The sequence below is a fragment of the Ambystoma mexicanum genome, chromosome 6q (genome assembly GCF_040938575.1).
Source record: "Ambystoma mexicanum isolate Mex_15411 chromosome 6q, UKY_AmexF1_1, whole genome shotgun sequence".
Taxonomy (NCBI): Eukaryota; Metazoa; Chordata; class Amphibia; order Caudata; family Ambystomatidae; genus Ambystoma; species Ambystoma mexicanum.
Window position 1 is genome coordinate 1014604922 of NC_090937.1, and position 17874 is coordinate 1014622795.

The following is a 17874-nucleotide window of genomic DNA, read 5'->3' on the forward strand; positions in this document are numbered from 1 at the left end:
CTCCTCCGCCTCCTCCTTTGCCCCATCTCAAGCTCCTTCCAAACCTCCGCAGGGCGTACCTACGATCTGTACCCCTCCCCGGAAGGTCTTTAAGTCTGGCAACCTTCTCCATCTCGCCACACTAAATTCTCACACAGTCTTTAAACATTGTCTAACATCTGTCACCTCCTAGAAGAACTCAACCTTGATATCCTCGGTCTCACCAAGACATTGTTCACAGCCAGCTCTATCACAGGTTATAACACTCTGCTCCCTGACGGCTACAAGATCCTCTCAGCTCCCAGATCCAATTGGCCTGGAGGGGGTGCAGCCCTTATCTTCCCTGAGTGGATCCCTGCCTCTCTCATTCCCACTCAAGCTTACTACTCATTTGAATGCCTAGTCTGCAGGCTCTCTCTCTCCTAGCCACTCTCTTACTGTTGCTCCGCTCTACCGTCCCCTTGGTCAAATCACCTCTTTTCTCTCTGAGTGGGCTGCCCTCTCCTCTTCCCTCTTGGCCTAAACCACTCATCTTCTCCTACTTGGTGACCTCAACATTCATCTTGATTCTTCCCGTCCCTCATCTTCACTCTTTCACAACCTCTGCAATTCACTCTCCCTCTCCATCCTTCCCTCTTGCCCGACTCACTTGGCTGGCCACTCACTTGATATCTTGATCTCACCCAGCCTCCCCCTCTCTACTCCCCTTACCACTCCTCTCTCCTGGGATGATCACTGCCTCCTCTCCTCTCATCTCTCCATCTCCTCCCCCCAAGCCAAGTCCACTCCTAGATTGCCATCCACCTTCTCAGATATCCCACCCATGAAGCGTGTGTCAGTCGAGGCCTTCACTGCAACCATCTCCCCCCTCCTCCACCACAGGCTGACTCACACCGTGACATAGCCCTCTCTCTTCTCTACTCCTCTACTTCTGATACTCTTGATACTCTTGCCCCTGTCATGAGGATCCATTTGAAGTCCAAAGCCAAGTGCAATTCTTGGTATGACTCTGACCAAGTTACATTTAAACAGAAGTGTAGAATGGCAGCGAGGAAATGGAGGACTTCTTGCTCATCCTCTGACAAATTGCCCTGCCGCCTGCTCCAAAGGCAATACCGACTTACTGTCCACACTAAGAAAAGAGTCCACATACAAGCCCGCATCTATGTGGCATCTAAAAACTCGGCCGAACTTTTCAAGATCTGCAAGGAGCTGGCCAACCCTGCTGCAGTCTCCATCCTTCCTCTATCCTCCCAGGAGCTTTGCAATGCTCTTGCCTCTCACTTTATCTCTAAAACCCAGGACACCCTGTCCACCCTCTCCTCCACTCCTCCTCCCTCTTCTTCTCAGCCTGCAGACCCTCCCTCAGCTACCCCTCATCCCCTATCTCCTCCTTTCCTCTTTTATCCCCTGATGAGATATCTAGACAAGTCAGTTCTATGAAAACCACATCAAAACAGGTCCATCCCAGTTCCTATAAAACTATTAAGGACCACATTGACATCCTTGTGCCAGCCCTTGCTGTTTCCTGCAACCTCTCCTTTGCCTCTGGCTCTTTCCCCACCCCTCTTAAATACTCCCTTGTGCATCCTCTCCTCAAGAAATCCACTGCTGATCCGTCATGTCTGGCAAACTACCACCCAATTGCCATTAAAAAAAACAAAACAAAAAAAACAAGATAGTTTAGAAGAAGGTCTCTGTCCAGGTTTGCCTCCCAGAGCCAGAATTCTTGACTTGTCTAAATTAATTTTGAGGTTGTTCATGTCCACGGAGACGGCCAAAGCATTTAGCTCTCTCTGCAGCCCCACTTGAGTCTGGTCCAAAAGGATTAAGTCATCCGCGTAGAGCAAACGACTTAGAGGCTCTCCTGCGACTCTAGGTGGAAGAGATCTGATGTCATCGAAGGCAGTGCAGACGTCCGAGATGAATTGTTTGAATGATGCTCGAGCCAGGGTCACCCCTGTTTCAGCCCTTTGGAAGTTTTGATGGGTTCCGAGCGATTGCCGCTCCGGTCCAATCTGACTTGGAAGTTGGTATTTGAATGCAAGGTGGTCAATACTTCTCTAACATCCCTGGGGCAGTCCTATCGTTTAACTGCATTCAAAGTTTCTTTCTTTCAATAGTGTTGACGCTTGTGGGAGGTCAGTTGAGGCTAAGTAAACCTCACCCTTCAGTTTCTTCTTGACTGTTACTTTTATCAAGTTGATTATGAACAGATTTCGTGAAGTTCCAATGCCTTTAACAAATCCAGCCTGCCACTTATCGTATCTACCCGTGTTCTGACTCCACTCATTAAAAACTCTCAAAATGAGGGCTTCTCGCCCATCAGATCAAGAAGGGCTATAGGCCTATAATTCAGAGGATCCAACCTACCGCCCTTCTTAAATATTGGAACAATGATGGATGAACACCATAATTTCAGTATCCTCTTAGTTATTTTGATTTCCTTAAACAAGTCATACATCACTCCTGACCATTTTTCCGGGTCTTCCTTTAATTTACATTTGGTAAGGCCACCTGGACCTTCCGGCCTTGGTTTGCTTGCCAAGCCAATAAGGGACTCTATGGCTGATCTTTCAGTTGGAAAAGACCATACTGTCCCGACTTTTTTTGTTCTTTCCTGCCTTGAATGGCTCTTGTATACAGGGCACTGAAGTGCATACACCAGGCCTCAGCTTTCACTCCATTCGAAGACAGGGAGGCTTGAGTGGCAGAAATGCTGTTAAGCACAGCCCAGATTTCAGCCATGTTTTTTGATGCAACTAATTGCAACATCGCTTGAGCGTCTAGTTGGTGTTACATCCACTTGTATCCTCGTACCCAGTTCTTATACTGCTGTTTTAAATTTTTCACATACAAATATCATTAGGAGCTTTTCTGAGCAAATTGTGTACCTTTTTTGTAAGCTCCTTTTTTTTTTTAAGGGCGACTGTTCCATTAAACGAGTGATGCTTTACATAGTTGCAACGTTTTGTCAGGCCCCACAAATCCTTAAATGCTATTCAGTTTAAGCCATTGTCCTCTGTTTTCTCCTTAAAGAGGTTTGGTTCAGAATAGCTTGTAAAGGAATAGTAGTCTCGACCCCTCAGATACTAATGAATGTATGAATTAATTTGATTTGGTATTTTATTGTAAATAGGCAATTGTATTCTTATTGTTTTTGTGATACTAAATATGTATTTTTTTTATTGGCTTTTAGTAATTTTTGATTGTACAAGTTCAGTTAAGAACTATGTACAATATAATTAAATAAAAAATAAATGGGGAGGAATGGTTAATAATTGCAGAAATAGGATTAAATGGAGTGCGTGTAACCTGGACAGGATTGGTTTGTTCATGGAGAGTAGATTAACCATGAAGTTGGAGAACTTGACCGCTGACAAAATAGAGGAATGTATAATCAATGTTACCAGGTAATTTGCTTTGGTTAAACCACAATTTGCTTTTCAAGCTAATAGGACTGACTAGGGATGTTCGATAAAAAGCCAATTGGCTAAGCCTGCCCTGAGGCTAAAGATCAGAATATTATGCAAAGCAACAGATGACATCTGTACCCATGATATATTAATTGAAAAAGCCAAAAACAAACACACAAATTGGCTAAAAAGGCATAAAATCTCTGTGAACAACACACAGTGACAGAACACGATGCAGGTGCCAGCAGGGAGAAATGCAAAATGTATGTTGGAGGTTTTGGGAGCATACAAGGCAATCCAATGTTTCGTACTGTGAATCCAATAACATAGTCAATTTGGGCAACATCGTTGAGAATACATTTAACACTAGAATTGTCAACCCAGGCAACATTTCTCCACGACTGCATCCTACTTTTGAGCTAGATTCCGATGAGATTGACATTGAAATCGCAATCCATAGTCTGAAACGGTCACACCTCCTAGGCAAAAAGGCCTAGTCGGGTTGTGCTAAAATGAAATCTGCAACAATGGGCATCTCTTTTAGAGATATTATTTCGTGAGTTGTGATGCTCTGGTGAGTTCCCATGGTCATGGAGATGATCCATTTTAATTCCAATCGTTAAGAAAGGGTGTAGGAATGCACCTTACAACTATCCTCTCCTGTCCATTGTTGATGTAACTGTCAAGATATTCATCATATTGCTCCTCAGAGCCCTACTGAAATGGGTAGATTCATTACAATGACTAGATACCTTCAGGCCGGTTTCAGCGGTGGCTCCTCCATGGCACATAATCTGCTTCTATGGGATACACTATTTGGGAATATAGCTAACAAAGGGGCACCCCCTTGTATATGTGGAATTTTGATACAGTGAATAGGGCAACACTCTGGCAAAAACTCAGGAGCTTGGGTATCCTGTCATGGTTGCTGGAGGCTGTCAGAGAGCAGCATTAGCACACATATGTGCATGTGCAGTTTGATGGTGGAGGGACCAGCACCGGCCGGATTTTGCGTGCCCTTGGGGTCAAACAGGGCTGTGTGCTGGCCTCTCTATTATTTAATTTGAATATCTCTGATTTGCCCAGATACCTTGAGAGTTAATAATTTTCCACCTCGTGTTGAGGGTGTCCAAGTATGCTGGCTGTTCTACACGGACAACATTGTATTGTTTGATTATATATATTTGGTCTGCGTCAGATGGTCAGTGTGCTGTATGGGTTTACAAATTCCCATGATCTGGTCCTAAACACTGGGAAAAAACCAAGGTTATGTGCTATGGTGAGAGCACCTGTCGGAGAACACCCCTTATCCTTGAGAGTTCGAACTATTTACATCATACAGATATTTAGGCCTGGCGTTTAGTCATGATGGGTATAAAGAGCTTGTGACTATGACAAGATGCAAGGCAACTCTCCAGACTGTATTTATACTAACATTTGTATATAGCACAGCAGGTTAAAGTGATACAGGGATTTATTATTGTATGAACAAAGCTTTTGCCATGTTATAGTTTGTGGACTAGACTCCCTCTTGATAATAGACCTCTAAGGGCTTAAAGTCATAGAGGGTCGATTCTGGAGGTAGATCCATATTAAACCTACGTAGAGCATTGCCTATAGAACTAGTATACCTGGAGTTCGGGTTGAGCGCCGTCTCTTCCCATATGATCAGGAAGAGGGGAATATTGTAAATAAAGGGATTACAAGATCCTAAATGTCCTTTTTTGCAGCTGATGGCTCTCGCCACGCCAAGAAACGATGGGAGGAATAAAATGATCCTATGGGCAAACATGAACCTTGATCTGCTTAATCAACTGAATTGGATACCGGATTGGTGTCTTAATTGTTTTCAACAAAATAATTAATTTGTGCGCAAGTTGAATGCATGGGACTGCGCTTCTTATTTCGCACATATAGAGGAGACCTTAATTCAAATAATGCCACTAATACTTGCTTACACAATGTATGTAAGGTGGCAGAAGAAAAACTGAGTGAGATTTAATATTTAATGTTTTTTTCTATTTTTTTAAATATCTAGTGTAAAATGATGTATTAATTTTGTTTTGTGTAATGGTTATTTTAGTGGATTTTAAACATAATTTAATTGTGTGTATGTGGAATACGTCTATGGAACTAAAAACACATTATATTAAATAAAATTAAGTTACAATATCAATTCAAATAATTTTCTTTAAATAAAACAAGGATAACATGGATGGCTTGTTCAATGTTCGGAATTCCTGCATGTCACAGTCAGTTCATGAACATTTGTAACTGTAGAAAATCAACAAAACATAAGGAAGATAAAATAGTTTCTTTTCATACCGTTAGTACATGAGATTTATGGAAATACACATATGAAGCTCCTGGTTCCCACATGAGTATTACACACACATAATGATCGCCTGTCATCCGTTAATACTTAGACACACATCTGATTGACTCTATGACGTTATAAATGCCATATCATATTATAGCATATGCAACTCTCCACAATACTTTGAAATCATGCCTATGCCAGGCAATGTTAGAAGCGGGGGACCACAGTGCAATATACTATGCAAGAGACACTCTTAGTTCGTGTGTGAGCTTCAACTACATTAAGGGAACATATGTTTGACTTTTGCTACCGTTTTAAAAAATACCCCTATTATTATCAAAAGACAAATCTAATAGGCCAATATTTAAATCAGGGCACTCAGACACATTTTCAAGAGGGCCAGAATACTCGGTTTGGTCTTTGTCTGGGGGCCAGATTAATAGCATCCAAAACTCAAAAGCCCCAAAGAGTAACACCTCAATTTCAAATTTCCAAAATATCAATGTGTTAGTCTTAAAAGCACATTGAGCAAGTGATCTTGATACAAAAAATGACTTTATTTACATATCACATCACAGGTGGTTTGGTGGACATGCAGTTTTCTGTGCCATTTGTGCCAAATGGTGTGTTTTAAAGCACATGGGTCAATAACATTAGTAACACATAACATCATGCAAATGTCAATTCATCTGGAACTTTGGGGGTTCTCGAACAACGACTCATTGTGAATAAAAAACGGTTCCAATGTACTCCGAGTCAGTAAGACTGATTTCTTGATTTATTATTTTTTTATTTGTATCATGCATATAAACAGAGAAGTGTTTCACAGTGCTCAAGGGGGGTGGGGGGGACAGAGGGAAAAAAAACAACTGTAATTCAGAGCCCTTGATTTTCTGAATTGTACAAGCCTGCACAGAGCAGGATAAGTTCATAAATACATGCGGGTAGTACATATAACAGTGAAGATAACTGTCATGTCTGAATACAGTCCTTAGTTTTTCCAAGTGCCTTACAAACATAGGGAAAAAAAGTGGGTGGGAGAGCGAGCAGGGTAAAAACATACTAAGTTGCAGACAGAAATATAGCGGCAACATATAAATACAGTGGAGGGGGCAGGTGGGTGAGAGCGGAGGGACGGGGAGTGAAGGAAAGGTGGGAATTGGCATTACTACGATCCCAGTAGTTAAGCAGTTTTATGGTAAAGGAGGATGGGATATGAGGAGGATAGGACAGGAGAAGAGGAGAGTGCAAGCTGAGAGACAGAGTGAGGGGAGGGGAGATGCAGAGGGCAGGGAATAGAGGCTGCACAGGGCAAACCCAAATCGACGTAAGGCAGGACAAGATGAAACACATGCAGCAGCTGGGCAACTAGATTTGAATTTTGGCTGGACAAGGTGAAATACATGAGGCAGCAGGGGCACAACAAAAACGAGTTTTAGAGGGACAAAGAAAAAAAACACGTGTGCAGCTGGGCAAAGCTATTTCAGTGGGAGTCCGGGTGAAGTGGGGTGAGAGGAGACAGTCCATGTGTGAGAAAGGTGGTCGTCGAGGTTGGTTGTGAGAACTAACCTTCAGAGAAATTATGGTTGCTCCCTTGGTATCAGGCATCCAGAACTTGTGGAGATTCTCCTCAGCCTCGGGCGTAAGGCTGGTGCCATGCATTTGAGCGAATCGTTGGCAATAGGCATAATGGGGGCATTTGGGGCTATGCTTGGCATATTATACTTAAACATGCAGGTGTGAAATTGTATAATCCTCACACATAGTAAGTATCCAAGCTGCCCCAGTTGATATGTTAAATGCTTGCCTCTCAAAATAGGACAATTTGCTTTTCACAAGCTTAAATTGTGTCAGTGACAAAATGGGGTGTTAGCAATAGCTGTTATTACAGTGATTAGAAGGAGGAAGAATTTAGCATAAGAACACACTACATTGTGTTATTGCTGTGAGGCATTACCTGGCAAGGGATGGTATTACTGAGCCATTTGAGGATGCAATTGACAATTATGGCGACAGCTGGACATGTTAAAAATGCACCTTACGTTTGGTCACATTAACTGGCTTTGCTGTGACATTTGAGACTGTGCATGGCATATGATGGGGGATAAGGTCATGCGAGTCTTCACAGTATATTTACAACAACACAATGATGCAAGTGAACCATTAACCGGCCTTTCTGGGCCTTTTGAGGCTGTGCTTGCATATGACGTGAATACCAGCACATGTAATGCTGGGACTTTAAAGTAAAACGTTCTACCTAGGTACCAGCAGAAGATTTATATTTAAGTTAAAGGCCAAAACATGTGGCTTTTTCTATGATTGAGTTTTGTTTAATTATGTTTCACCCGTATATCTCATGACATGTAGATTTATATCTTTAATTCTGTTTCGCTGCTCTCACTCAGCACCCATGAACATGGCAGACTGACCGTCTTCCTTGATCCTGACACGGAAGCTAATATTTAAAATAACTAATACGACATAGGTAAAGCAGAAAAGCTCTAAACTCTTCAAGCAGCCATCTTGTCAGCTCCATCGCTACAGTGCCTGGCTGTCAAGCAGAGACACAGCAAAGGTTAGGCAATGGAGGATGGGCAGAGCAAACAGTCTGAAGCCCTCCAAGAGGACCAAGGTTTCTATAAAGGTACATGTTAAAGTTACATGTTGATGAACTTATAACACTTATAACACTTTGCTGTAAAATGCTTCCAGAATTGCACCACAGAATGGAACGATGAATGGACTTCTGGTGGGCATTAAGCAAAAATGTATTTTGCAAATGTTGAAAATATTTGAAATGCCTAGGTCACCTATAAACAGGTGCCACGTTGTGGGTGCAAAAAAGAAGAATGCACTGCATGGTATCTTCTGCTGACGCACAGTGCCTGTGAAAGGTCTATTTGTGTGGTATTATATACATTGACCTCTGGCTTATCTTAAAACAAACGCATTCATGAGAGCTACATTGCGACTGAAACAATCTAGGTGCCCATCTACAGTGCAACCAACAACAGGGGATCGAAGTGACTACATGCTTATGTGTTGTTAAGCTAATGGTTCCTTTTAAGCACACCTGTCACTGCAAGATCTTGTGGCACTAATTCAATCCCTGCATAAGAACAGGATCATCATAAAACAGTGATTGGTTCAAAGGTTAGTTCCTTTGTGGTTGCCTAAATTTAAGATTCCTAGTTGCTTAACAGAGAAGTTTCTCAGTGAGGTCCCAGGGCCCGAATCCATAAAATGCCCCGGATCCATACAGAGTGACACACAGGGTCATATAGAGTGTTCTATATTTCACCGGGGTGGCCACTGGCAAGGAATTATGACTTGCACGGGCTTAGAATGGGGGCTCATATAGCTAATGAGCAAACAGCAGTCAGAATGTGGCATTCTGATGCCCCTGAAGGCGATTCAGCAATTATTTTGCCAATCTTAAATGTAAACTCTTAGTGAGGTGACCTATCCCTATGTTTCCAGGGGCTGTTGATACTCAAGGCCAATGTACATGAACAGGTCACCATAGCCAAATATGCTGCAAAGTGATAAATATGAACATGATGACAGTCCAGACTCTAACTACAACCGAAAGAATATTCACATCTTACAGCTCAAGGCGACAATGACCTTGGGACAGTCACACAGTGGTTCCTAGTGATAGTTTCAACAGGGAAAGTTTCGAATGCCAAAAGTTCTGACACAAAAGTGCCGGGAAAAAAAGTTTAGATTTTTTTTTTTTGGGGGGGGATTGGTCCCCCAAAACACTTTTTTTTTTTAAACACCTATTTTACAAAACAAAAGTTAAAATAAACCCTTTAATATTAAAAAAACATTCAAAACTTTTTTTTTGACACTTTTGTGTCAGAACTTTTGACATTCGAAAATAATGTTTCGAAACTTTGACCGGACACCGACACAGTGACCTTCAAGTTTGACCCATGAGGTGGAAGAAAATCCAAATTATGTATGCTCAACTGAGTGCTATTTTGAAATGTACTATAACTCAAACCAGTAGAGGCACAGATTCCAAAGAAATGTCTTTAGGAAGGACGACAAATGCCACTGTATTAAGAACCAAATACAAATATGCAAAGATTGTATGGAAATTAGAGAGATAGCCAACAGATTACATTACAAAATGAGTGTGCTCTGCAAGGTGTCAATTAGGGCCATGCTGTCTCCTACAGATCGCAACATTTGGTAAACATTTGTTAAAAAATAAAAAAAGTTATTAAGAAAACAAAAAAACAAAAAATGCGGCCTACTTCATTACTTAATTTACCTATAGACACAAAGGTCAATTTTGCTTGCAATACCGCACAGTCCAAACCGATGGCACACAGAGTTAACTTGAGGCCTTTTTGTGGTGTGGGGTTATTGCATCCATTCGCTTTTTTCATATTTGATGGAGAAGTGGGTGCCACCTTCTCCCCCCAAAAATAGTTTTATATTTCCACGGGACATTGCAGCATGGTTTTGTTTCTCGATCAGTGAGAAAGCCACAGCAATAGCCAAGCTTATCGGAAAATGAAACGCAGAAAAAAGGCTTTTGCAGGTCACAAGACATGCAAACGCCATTAGTCTAGAGGTGGGGTGGTGGTAAGAGGACACCAAGTGAAATTTAGGAGTTGGAGGGGGTCTAGGGACTGAGAGGTTTCTGTGAACTCGGCTATGGACAGAATACCCGTGAATAACTGACATTTCAAAGCAAACTGCATCACAGAGACAGCATCTGTTGTGGGGGAATGAGGATGGCAGGTCAGGTGAGGAGGTCATCATGGATGTGTGGGGATTAGGCACAGAGGAGGGGGACACTTAGTGAGGGCCTGGGGGAGCAGGACATCCATTTTTGTGGGCATTTTTATGATATTCATGGCTTTAATATGACTAGAGATATCCAAGGGTATACAGGGCTATAGAACATTTTACATTTTTTTAAATGATATATGTACAGCTGCAGTGATATGGGGGGTGAAAAATCAAGGCACTGGCTAGTAACCGGGATGGACCATGCTTACCTTCAAAGCAAGGAAGCGGCTGGCATCCTCAGGCTGAGATTGATTAATGTATTTGTGCAATGGGTTGCAAGTGTTTTAAAATGTGGTGTGGGCACCAACAAAGGCCATATCACTGGCCGTGGTCACCGTACTATGTGTATAGTAATTATGGATATTCTAGGGGGGGTATACCATGTTTGTAATATGGCAGTAGGATATTATTGAAGTGTATATAGTATTTATAATCCTACCGGGATTGCGCAGTGATCATGACTACAGTAATTTGCTGATAGAAATTGATAGTGGGCATGGGTGCTTACTTGAATATGATAACAAGGTGGCAACCTGTGGTTTCTCTGTAAAGAATACAATATATATATATAATGTGTTAAACAACATAATTTCACTGATGACATCACATGTGTATTTACTTTTCAGACAAGGGGTTGTGAATGTAATTTTGGAAAAAAAAGTATCAGGGGTTATCGGGACATGTGTAATAACGTGCATACTTCATCAGGCAATTTAGTGTTCTAAAGAAAATTCAATTGCAGTGTTCTTTCAAGTACAGGAAGCTACTCATACATAAATGTAGGTATTGGCTGCAGCATACACCACAGAGGTGCTATATTTGTACTTTCCAAAGTTGTATAATAAAAGGGTGAATGCTTCCTTATCAGACTTTTCTTGTCTGTGAAACATTTACTAAGTTGCTAATAATGCATCACTTATATTTCTAGTAATACACACAAAACATAAATAGACTACAATGCATACAAATATGGGGCTCATATATGGAGAGTAAAGTAAGCAAACAAGTGGCAGTATCATTAGCAACTGTGTATAATCTACATGATTGTATTCACGCACAAAAATGATTGCTGTACTTCAGGCCTGCTTTTTCCCCTATATATGTACATCATAAGATGCAATTAAATTCTAAGGAAAATATCATAAGAACATGTGAGAATAGCAATATCTGCACATGTAATACCTTTTGAAAGTTAGGTTTCTGACTGTCAGTAAATAAACCCACCTGGCCTATATATAGCAATGAACAAAAATGAAGGGGCTACAAATGTGATGTCATCAGTGATGTCATCAATGACATTTGTGATGTCATCTTTGATGTCCTGGGTGTTGGTGTTAGCAGTGCACAGTGGTGTGGGCAGTTATGGTTGCTTAGCCTACCATAACTGGCGAATTTCAGCGGTTTTTCGGTTTTTCTTTCAACCATAATGGCACATTTGAAAAGTTTTTTTTTAGTGAAGTGTGCAGGTTTTTGGTAGGGCAACTTAACCATAACGTCCCCTTAACAACGTTTTTTTTAGTGAATTTTACAGGTTTTTATAAGGGCAATTTAACCATACCGTCTCTTTAACAAAGTTTTTTTTTACTGAATTTCACAGGTTTTTGAAGGGGAACTTAATCATAACATTGCATTAATAATGTTTTCTTGCTGAATATACACTATCATCATGTGATCTTGAGAGATATGTAGTATAATTTACTTACTTTATATATATGAAACATAGAACATACAGAACCCCCTCGCTATTGATATTTGAAAGGCACGGACTGAGCGCCTGTCTGCGGACGGGTGCAGACGAGGTCAACAGTACCCAAATAGTCAGGCGGTATCTGAATTTGTACTATTGTCTTACACAAAAAATAGTCAACTTTGACAAAGGAACACATGAAGACATTGTAAGTACTAGTAAATAAGTAGGGAAATCTAAACGTGTGAAATAAAAACCATGCATTTAATGACCATGTAGAATGAAATGGATTATACCATTACAACAAAAAGTATGCCTCCAACGTAATTACCTCACAGAAACTCTGCAGCCAGGACCGACAGTAGACGCACGCAGTACAGCGAAGGCAAAATACAATAAAATAGTAAGTGAACTTCATTTTTCTTATATGTGGGTGTACTTTTTTTGGTATGTGGGTCACAAAGAAATGATTTCTTTCTGTTGTTTTTTCATTATTTTATCGGCATTTAACATATATATATTTATTTTTAATAGACCAGGAAAAAAAAGAAGAAAGGCCAACAAACCACACAGGGGAAGACAGGCTGAAAGGGAGAGAACTGAAAATTGACACACTGAATGACAATTTTAATAGTTTACGGCAATTTATGGAGGAGTTTGTGAGAGGAAAAATTTGTTATCACTGTCCTACCTGTACCTGCCCCCCTTCTCCATTCCCTAGTGAACCTTCCCCAAACCTTCAAGAAGAAAATAGACGTTTTGATGAAACATCCATCCCTTCTTCCCCTCACAAATCATCCCCTCACAATCAGCCCGTGTTGAATCCTAATTCCCCTATATTCGTGTCAGTATCTGCTTCCCTCTGGATTTCTGTTGATTGAAGTGTGTGTGTGTTTGTAGAAGTTTTTGGATATTAGTTGTAGTAGTTGAAGATTTTGAGGATTTTGTTAAAAAAAAAAAGACTTAAAATGTCCGCGAACAGCATGCATGTTCGAGCTATCCTTAAGCAAGCAATAGAATATGGATGTTCTAACGGCAATACACCTACCCGTACCAATGCCAACCAAGATAGAACTGATCTTAGAGTACACCATCTGTGCAAGTTGTGCGTAAATAAACAGAATGGGGAGGCCTAATGACATTATACCTCTTCGTACTGCTCAAAAACAAGATAAAACATGTTCTTAGAAAACACCAGGTGTCCGGGATGTAGGCAAATGAGCAAAATGGGAGTGTCCTAAGGACACTATACCTGTCCTTATCGTCCACAGCCAAGATGGAACCGTCCGTAGAACAGGCGTGGTGGCTGGCATGTTCGTAGTCAAACAAAATGGAGGGTGTCCTAAGGACACTAGACCTGTCCGTACAATCATCAGATCATCTACGCACATGCGCAGTACACCCATAAGGACTGCGAATATCGCGCCTGTCCGTAACTGTCCATCTCACTTGTGTCGCACTTTTAATTAGTTCCAGGACCAGAACACTGTCCGTAGAACACCCGCGCGCATGCGCACGTCTGTTACTCTGCATTTGCTGTCCAGCGGCCACGCATTTCCCTCGCGGATGTGGTCAGGACGTCATCATGTGACCGCACCCACGCTGAGCGTGTGGACTAATTTGCACAGTTTTTGTCTGCCTCCGCAACATTGCAAAAGAACTTATACATGAATGAGAAATTATTTTACAGTATAAAATGACCATTTTACATGTCCCATACAATAGCTCTACCTGTGAACGTGTCGTTTAGAAGTTTAGAAGTGCTTTTGAGTAATCAATATGGTCACGAGGCGCACCCCTCCACCCCTATAAATGGTCACACCCCGAGCTCATCTTCATTGTGCTTCTGGCTATCGCAGTTTCAGTTGTGCTGCCTTTACTGCTGTAGGGACCATTTGGCAACTAATCCTTATGGCATCCATGTCTACTGTTGCTTCATTAGCCTCAGTACCACCCCCAAACCCTCCACCGCCACCACCTCCCCAAGTGCCTGCAGAGGGATATACGGGTGAGGATGTAGAGATTGAGGAAGAAGAGGGAGAAGAGAATGAGGTGGAGGAACTCTGCACTACAAACAGTCGCCGTGAGTAGTGGGTGTGGCGGTTGTTTTCCGTTTATGGGAACGTACCGAAAGCACATGCGAACCTGGTCAGGTGTAACCAGTGACAGTTGGTGCTGAGTAGTGGGAGACCTGGTGCGTACAGCTTTGGTACGACAACCATGAAATGAAACCTAACTTCGTTCCACAGTGTGGACATTCGTAAGGTGGTGTCATGCGAAGAACGTAGTAGATTGAGTTCCTCCACAGCATCCTCCATGTCTGATCCTCTCACCACAAGAGATACTCCTGTGGGCGGAGCGCATCCCTACAGCTGCTTCACAAACCATTTGTGATGCTGTTTACCCTTACCTTTTGAGGGTGACAATATTGTGTGTGTATTATGACGCAGTACTCTGCAGGGGGGAGAGTCTTTGAAGTGCTTTTGAGGCTACGGTCACGGAGCACCAGAAGAAGTGCTCCCTATCTAAGTAAAGCTCACTCCACCTGGCCCTTCTTATCCCCGTGGTTGGTGTACCTTCCTTACTCTCCTTTGCCCTCCTCTCTTAGTGTGTCGTGTCCTCAAAAACAGTAAACTGGAAAATAACAAAAATTATTAAAAAAGGCTCTTTTCAGAGCTGCCTTTCTCAGTTTAACAATAGAACTATCAAGTGACCAGTGTAGGCCCCCGCGCATTTTTGAAAAAGTCAGCGGACATCATAGGACACACAAAAATGGAGGGTGAAAGCGTAGCAAAACCAATTGACTTTTCGCTGGGAGTAAGTGGTGGCTCTGAAAACAGCCTTTCAGTGGTGTTGTGTGTGCTTCAAAAAATGTAGGTTGGAAAAAATGGATTGCCAAATAGGTGACTATGATTGCAAAAAAAGTTGCAATGCATTTTGTACATTGCAAAGAAAAATTTGATTGCTAGCATATGTGAGATGGACTCCATCTCTGCCAAAAATGAAAGAGCTGTGAAACAAAATATTTTCATTGTGGAACGAGGACATGCCAACATCCCTTAGAAAGGCACAAACAGCCTTATTGACATTGTGCAGCGCTTTCTCCATTTGTGGACCAAATGCAGAAGAACGCAGCCATATTTGTCTTTGTGCAATACGGGAAAACACTATTTGGCAATTTGGAAACATGCCCATGACCTTTGCAAGTCCTTCCTTCATTGCAAATTGCAAAGAAATTGCAGAGACATGGCCTGAACTGTTTCCTCCACAATAAATGATAAGTATATCAGGATGACGCTCTGTCTGTAAAGTTGCACAGTGAGGTACCAAATCCTGCCACCTCATTCCACGCACGCCATGCCAGTGCACTTCCACATAAGGAAATCCAAGATTTGCAGATAGACTGCAACTTTCTGCATGCACCTTCAACCAATGTATCCAAGAGTCTCCAAAATCCAGATAATCTGTTTTCAAGCACACAGAGCCATGGCTGTCTGGTCTCCTGTCAGGGAAAAGACATTCTCACTATATTTCTCCGTACAGAACACACCCACTGAACTTTACTGACCAATCCCTACCTTTGCACATTCTCATTTACATGCGCCTCCACTCCAGAATCCCCGTTGGTAATATGCGCCGCCTGCAAACCACTGCCATATTCGTGGACACGTACAGGATCAGAGCATGACGACTGTACATTTAAATATTATTCCCCTTTTCCCCTTTAAGGTGGGCTCTGAAAAGAGCCATTTTTTTTTCTTCTTTTGGGCAGATGCCTTACAGACACCTGTTATTTTGTGTTTTTTTTTATTTTTTGTCCATACTTTACTCATATAACCATTACAGAACCTTCTCCAAAGCAAGCCTCACATTCCAAAAGAACATGGAATTTCCCAAAGAAGATAACGCAACACCATCTGTTTCAAAATAAGCCGCATTACTGTGAACAATGTTCTTGTGGCTGTAGAAAAACATACCAGCGCGTAATATAAAAGCATGCATGCCGCGATTGATGTTACACCTCCCAATACTTTGATCAAGACAGAAAACAGAACTGTTGTCCCATTTGCACGTAACTCCTAGCCAGTCCTTCTACCCTTTCTACATCACTCGCAAATCCATTCCCTCATTGGACACAGCTAAGCAGTCACACAACCATCCACCAATCACATTCAACATCCCTACATCTAACTCTGTCATCAAAATTGCACACTTCAAATGTACTATTGCTCACTCTGCATACAAGTCGCATATCATTGCAAAGCACCTACTTCAAATACGACTGTGCAAGTGTTGCGGATTTCTACATACAGCTCCATGCATGCGCACATGCATGTGTATAAAGTACAGGTATGCATATTTTAATCAGAGAACATGTACAACCAATATGATTGCATTTAAACAACTTAATGCCACTAAATCTGCATAGCCAATACATACCAACGCTACCCCTTTAAAACTGCACTACTTCTTACTGTCTCCCACATAACCTATACATATGTTACAACCCTCCCTATTTAGCGCAAAACTCGATTTTCCATTAGAAAATGGCACAATTTGTTAGTGTGTACTGCCTACATAAATGCTACTTCCAATACGATCTTATGAGAAAAATAAATGCTCCCGATTGCTGAGGTGACATCTCCCTCTGAGGCTTTCCCGATTTTTCGAAATCGTACTTATAGTATGAAAGTGCAGACATTTTTCCCATCTACTATAATGGCCTATCGCTTACAAACCTCTCTGCTAAAGACAACACAGCTTAAAAGAAACAAGGCATTTCCATAACATAAAAATTGTACTCATTTCTGAAGCACGTGCAACTAACATACGGAAAGTAACATACAAAAGCAGCACATAGTGAAGTGAAATGCAGACATGCGCTGTGTTGAAATGTCAATGCAGACTACTCCGACAAAAGATGCAAAATTAACATGTACAGTAAAATCACTTCTTTAAACACACAAAGTTACTAACTTCTACTTTTTACAATCGCAGTGAAGACTACTCTCCTGACAATCAACAGCATCTACACTGCAAACTACATATCTGAAGAAACCTGGTTATTCAGCAAAAAAAAATTAAGTACATATTCTAACTATTCCTCAAACAGACTGTGTAGGTTATGTATTTAATTTGCGCACCAAAGCAAATAGTGATTTCTGAACCATTCTACCCACAAATCCCTATTTAGTAAACAAAGAATAACAACAGGCAGAATGGCTCACAAATACCTGTGTGTTTGGAACTCAAATAACATACAGAAGCCTTAGAATGTTAGTACTAGAAAACAAATAGCTGTTTCAATTGTATGCCATTACATTTACTATTAATGCTTCTCTGCACCACTAGCCCACTTTGTACTCTCATCTGAAGCCATTGTAGTGCTGTACAAACAGAAAAATAGCCTTCCCAAATCATTGTAGGAGGCCAATGCAAATTCACACACCACCACAAAGAGCTTCCCAAACAAACTCATGCACGCATGCACACAGCACACATACATTGTACAACAGACCAAACCATGCCTTTTTTATTTCAACAGACACCAAAGAATACCTACCAAAAAGCAAATCCGTAGAAAGGAACACAGAAGTAGAGCAAATAAAAATAAAAGTGTGCACCCTAAGCATCCATCTGTAGCAGAGTTTGTAGAGAAAGTT